General features: G+C 39.6%; 1 pseudogene; it reads right to left on the reverse strand.

Annotated features, from left to right (window-relative positions):
- Positions 1-1035: 1035 nt before the first annotated feature.
- Positions 1036-1694, reverse strand: LOC131690168 (small ribosomal subunit protein uS7-like; annotated as a pseudogene).
- Positions 1695-5501: the final 3807 nt, after the last annotated feature.

Below are 5501 nucleotides of genomic sequence, written 5' to 3' on the forward strand. Positions count from 1 at the left end.
TTATAAAGAATTAGTGCAAAATATCCCCTGGCATAGCCGCCTATTTCCAGAACGGTTACTAGAGTTGGTCTGGTTTATTATTTTACAAATATTTATTTTTCTGTGTTCTCTGTGGTATTATTTCTTCACAGGTATTAGGTTTAGTGCTATTGTTAGGCTCTAGAAAAACATGGATGCATCTTCAATAACATTCTCTCATAGAGATTCTCCAAATGCAATTTTTTTAAGTTTGGTATGTATCATTTGCGTGGTTTGTCAAACATACCACTCTAAGAAATCTTCGATTCCAAAATGACCGGGATATTATCAGTAAAAATCGTGATTCCCGGATTTTTTTCAACATCTCAAAATTAAATTTCGCGTTACCTTCGTATGTAGAAACGTAAAAGTTTCTCCTTCTTCCTTATTTTTTCATGTCATTGTCATGGATATCCCACATCTTAGATTTGCAAGGGTAGATCCTGGGTAATCATGAAATTATTATCTGACTACCGGCTCCGGAGGTCCACTAAATATCCATATGAAACGAAACAATACAAATTACTTAATCTTCCCAGTTTGACAAGTTTGCGTTATTGGTGGTTATTAAATCCAAAAACGGCCGGCCTCAGTTGTTGGGTATGTGTAGAAATAATTATTTTACATTCATAATTAGTCACAAAAGTTCAAAAAATTTCAACACTTAGTAGAATGAAAATGTATTGGGCAACTGCCTTTTAATCAGAGTATAGTATTGGCGAACCACTTTGAGCTGCCTAATGGGAAGGTATATTTCTGAAAACTCGAAATATTCAGTGAACATCGTTTCCTGAATGTAGCGCACAAACAAAATTTCTAATTCACTGTAAGAAACAGATATTAAAATAATATAAACGAGGAAATAACTTCTTCCATTGCATCGTGAATTTTCTGAAAATTATTCATGCATGCCTACTAACTTAAAATTTTTGAAACTTCAGATGTCAATTCAAACGATATCATCTAGCGTGAATGAAAATAATAAAACAAGCGATGCTTCGTCTGAAAATCGGAGGAAGCTGTATCGCCCCGCGGTCACACATGTGTTAGACTTGGTGATACGCTGCAGGTCGTTTTTCTTACTGATGGCGTACTAGCTGGAGGAACCCTTAGCAGCGTTAAACAACTCATCAGCCAAGCATTCGGTAATAGGCTTGATGTTGCGGAATGCAGCCCTCAAGCACCAGTGTACGGAAGCCAGATAGCCTGATTCAGGCGACGCAGTGGGGAATCATCAACCAATACGGGTCGAATCTTCACGTGGCCCCGAGTTGATTATGGCCTGCACCACAATCTGCAGCGGATTTTCCGTGGTTAGCAGATGCATTATTTCGAATGCATAGCACACGATTCGGTCAGCTTTTAATTTTTTCCGTTGTTGCGACTCTTCATCATCCACGAATCGGTGACGCTCAACAATTGGGTGCTATGCTTTTCGGAACCGTTAAGTGGCGTACCGAACAACCGAATTGGGAAGACACTTGGCGTGTTTCTCCTTCACTGCGAAATAATCCGTTACAAAATGTCCGAAATGTGAATCTCATTGCTGCTCCAGCGACCGAATAGCCTGATGTAAAGGAGTTCCGCTGGCTGGACGACCTCGATTGAATAATCGTACATTCAATACAATAGTAAAGTTGTTTATTTTAAAAACCTTTTGTGGGCTCTTGTCCATATTTTTCGTATCGCATGGGATCAATAAAACGGGATCTATAAAACGTTTGATGTAATTATTCCTTCTGTTGGACCGCTATTTTACAATTTTAAGAATGCAATTCAGTATGACATTGATGACAATCGAGTTGTCAATTCAAATGTCAAACGATATCATCTCGCATAAATGTGAACACTTTGATGTGATATCCATATCACCTCGGTATATCACGTGATATCAGTGCTAATGTGAACATAGTATAATTGTGTAGTAAACTGATATAAAAGTTACAATAAATTTACAACACAATCTTTCACGATATTATCCAAGGATTTTGAAGGCTGATTAATTCAGGATTTCGAGCCCCAAATCAATATCGGCTGATCCCGATACAACAACCTAACAACAATCTTCGTAATCGAAAACCATCCGGTTTCCGATCGAACCATCCCACCCCCGATACCGGCCAGTCGGCGCAGTCGGAAAATTTACATTTCTCAAATCATCGAACCACACCCGGCGATCTCCATCATCCAGCGGCTACATAGCAAACAGTTTTCGGCTTGTCACCTTCTGCGTGTACAAAAGCCTCGAGCGTGTAAATTTGCATACATACACCTTCAGGGGAACTTCCTTCCATATCCTGCCCACCCATGTCGGCTCGGTTGGGTATCGCATTCCGTTTCAGCTCCATTCATCACTCGATGGGTTGGTCGGACAGAAGCAGACAATCCCGTCCCAACCGCTTCTGATCCTCTACACCCATGGTCATTACTCGACAAGGGAACCGATACCGATAGCAGTTTATTACACACCCTCTTCGCTGGTTGGCTGGCTGACTGGCTGGCTGGCGCGAATCACCACCAGACTCGCATCCGAACGAGTTGAGTGCCGTTATGAACTTCATCAAACGCCCGTCACAGCAGGCGTGGATTTCCTGTGTTCTCTTCACATTTTCTGCTGGTTTGAGCAAATATTGATAAGGGGCCCGTGTTGTAAACCACTCGCAAATTTCGAGCCACTCACTTCGAGCATAAATTTGCAATTCCGGTCGTCAGCGATTAAAGGCATCAATTGAAGAGGGAGGAAGAGAGATAAACGGCATCAGTTTACGCAAATTAATGAACAATTCACCTACTTTTGTCGATTGAGTTAATGGGGTACATGGGTACATGGATTACGAAACGATACATGCCAATTCGTTCGAAAACCGCACCTTCCCTACCCAAACCCCAGGAATGAGCCCATCCACGCAACAACCTTCTACTGCAATCGATCGACAAATTATCACGCTTTTCACGCTTTAATTGACTTATTTATTTTCATCCCGATTTTTTATTGGGCTTCTCCCGAATCCACGCGAACAAAGTGCGAACGTAAAAAAGGACACGATTGATATATGTATTTATTTGCCCCGACCAACCGTATCTGAGTAGCAGACACTGCTGTAGTATACGGTAGAGGAGGATGGAAATGGGTCATGAAAACTCTTTCCAGATTTAATTAGCTATTAAATTCCATTTAATATTTATTTTCAGTCATGAAGCCGGCAGCAGTGTACGTGAATCAATGTTCCCACTGCTAAAGATAGCCTGTCGAAAGCGAGCGCGCGTAAAATGTTTCTCTCTGTGGTTTGCTGTCTTATTTAAATAAATTATTACACCAACACAATTACTCGCGTCAATTGTGAGCCCATTTATCAGAACACAATAGTCGCACTTTGGGGTGGTTCGTTTATGGGTTATATAGTACTGAATCTGATTTATGTCCAACATGGACAGCAAAATTTTAACACTGAATGATTTTGTGCCTAGATTTGACTTCTGATTCGAATGTGTTTCGTCCATATTTTTTGCAGTAAGTTTGAAATACAGTGAAGACCCGTTTTATTAGCCCATTGGTGAATTTTATGCTGATAAAACGAAAAGTTTGACAAAATCGAGACATTTTTTTCTTTCCATTCAATGAACCGAAACTGTTAAAATATATTTCTTTAATCTCTAGATATAGCCTCATATCCCTTTCTGATTATTTAATATAAATTTTCCCTAAGGAGTTACACTGCAAAATAAAAAAAAAACATTTACAGTCGTGATTCGCTGGTTGGGTCACAGCCTTGTCCAACTAACGAATTTGATTCGCTAGTTGGACCGACTGACAAATGTCAAAAACTCTCCAAAGGAAATGTTGGCAGTGTAAATTCATCTGTTCACATCTCTAAATATTGTCAGATTGATTGTCAAAGTAAATTTGACACGAGATTTTGACGTTCAGATGCTTTTAAGTTGGACAATGGTCCAACTAGCGGAGGTCCAACTAAAAAGCAGTCCAGTTAAAAAGTGTCCAACCAGCGAATCACGACTGTATATATTCGCATATTTTGCACCTCTATATAAGATAAATACGTTCAAAAAAGGATTTATTCGAATTTGACTTGGTTCGACTGATAGAACGCTTCAAACGGATTTTCTTATCAGGCTGCCAAATTCTGGGTATTTGGCAGCACTGGACAGCTTATACTGTTACTTGTCTAGTAAAGGTAGTTGTCGAAACAAGGGACCAATCGGTCAACCGTCGTCGTTTTATTGAGCGCCCGTGCAAAGGTAAGGAAGATAGTTCTGTCCGGAAATGTGACAGAAAACAGTGTTGCCCATAAAAGACTCAGAAATTTATAAACTGCCGTACACACCTACCCAGAAGAAAGCAAGTACCGTTCCAATACGGCTGAACAGAGCTATAGGATGTCTCAGAATAAGTGTCACCATTTTGACAATTTAATATTTTTAACAGGGTTGATTTCACGGAAAATAAAGAGTATAAAGCCTGTAATTATTTATCTGCAGTCATGGTTCACGCACGTAAATTTAATATCAAATTGCATCTCTTCTGAGACACCTTGTGGAAGCTCTCTTTCAAAGAGGAACCATTTTGCACCACAGTCTTCGGTAAAATTCAAGATTTATTGTCAGATTAGGTACTTTTTCCACCAAAGCAAAAGTTAATCCGAAACATTTTTCAAATAACCACCCCAACTCACACATACGTACACACTGTCTACGGGATGCGCTTGATTATTACGCTCTCCTCGCTTTTCAAACTACGGCAGCACAAAACAGAATTTAACAAAATTAATAGCATTTAAATTTGCCTGATTATTTTACCTGCTTCTTTCGCGTGCCAATGCATGGATAGTAGTTTACCGATGGGAGAGGATAAGTTGATACTGCGGGGGTGTTTTTTGTTCACATGAAGTTACAATTAATTAAATGATTTCGTTTGGATTATTGTCGGGTTCCAGATTATTGCGGGTTCCGTAGTCGTATCTCTATTTTCCAAGTGTTCGGAAAGTTTTCGTTTACGTTAAATGTTATCGATAAAATTAAGTGACGAAAGTATTTTGATGTCACTAAACCAATGCTTCAGATATTATATTATTTTTGAAATCTGTTATTTTTGAGAACTGTTAATAGTTTGTTCCAGTGCTGTACAATCTCAGAATGGTCTTTGAATTGTGACGGCAAATATGAAATGGCCGTATTACACCACAAAAGTCCGTCATTTCATTTCCATTTTCTTCACTTAGGGGTCATCCATAAATGACGTAGCACGTAGCGTAGGGGAGAGGGGGAATATTTGTATTTTATGATGATGTTTGACGTGGAGGGGGGACCCTACCCCCCCATGTCATGCTACGTAATTTATTTAAAGGAGAATAGGAGTTGACCTGATGTCACGACAGTCTTACCCGTTTCATCTAACATCGTTTTTTTATTTTTTCAATTTTTTACGGCGAAGAGGGGGGCGGGATTACCGTCAAGCTACGTAATTA

Source organism: Topomyia yanbarensis, chromosome 3, assembly GCF_030247195.1.
Source record: "Topomyia yanbarensis strain Yona2022 chromosome 3, ASM3024719v1, whole genome shotgun sequence".
Lineage (NCBI taxonomy): Eukaryota > Metazoa > Arthropoda > Insecta > Diptera > Culicidae > Topomyia > Topomyia yanbarensis.